Source organism: Penaeus monodon, chromosome 22, assembly GCF_015228065.2.
Source record: "Penaeus monodon isolate SGIC_2016 chromosome 22, NSTDA_Pmon_1, whole genome shotgun sequence".
NCBI classification, from domain to species: domain Eukaryota; kingdom Metazoa; phylum Arthropoda; class Malacostraca; order Decapoda; family Penaeidae; genus Penaeus; species Penaeus monodon.
The window spans coordinates 19751443-19751719 of NC_051407.1; the positions used below are offsets into that span (position 1 = coordinate 19751443).

The window sequence follows — 277 nt, forward strand, 5'->3', positions numbered from 1 at the left end:
TTCATTCCACCCTTTTAGATTTTTATTAGATTTTTTTTTTCTATTGCTTTCGTTTTTTTCTGTTCTTTTTAACACTTTTTAGCCCCGGAGTCCCTAACAGAAAGTTTGAGACATTTTCACGATCTATAATTCAGTTTAACGACACTTAAACTTGACACTAAAAAGGAAATTCCTCGGAACCGGGGGAAAAAAGGAAAAAAGAAAAGTAGAAATTTTGAATAAATTTAAATAAAAAAGCATAAAAATAGATAGAGATTGAGATAGACTGAAGCAAAGA

The 277-nt window shown here is 29.6% G+C and overlaps 1 protein-coding gene across 1 annotated transcript in view; it reads right to left on the reverse strand.

Annotated features, from left to right (window-relative positions):
* LOC119586974 (SUN domain-containing protein 2-like) overlaps window positions 1-277 on the reverse strand; it is a gene marked incomplete at its 3' end in the record, with an annotated part of 101773 nt that overhangs the window by 654 nt on the left and 100842 nt on the right.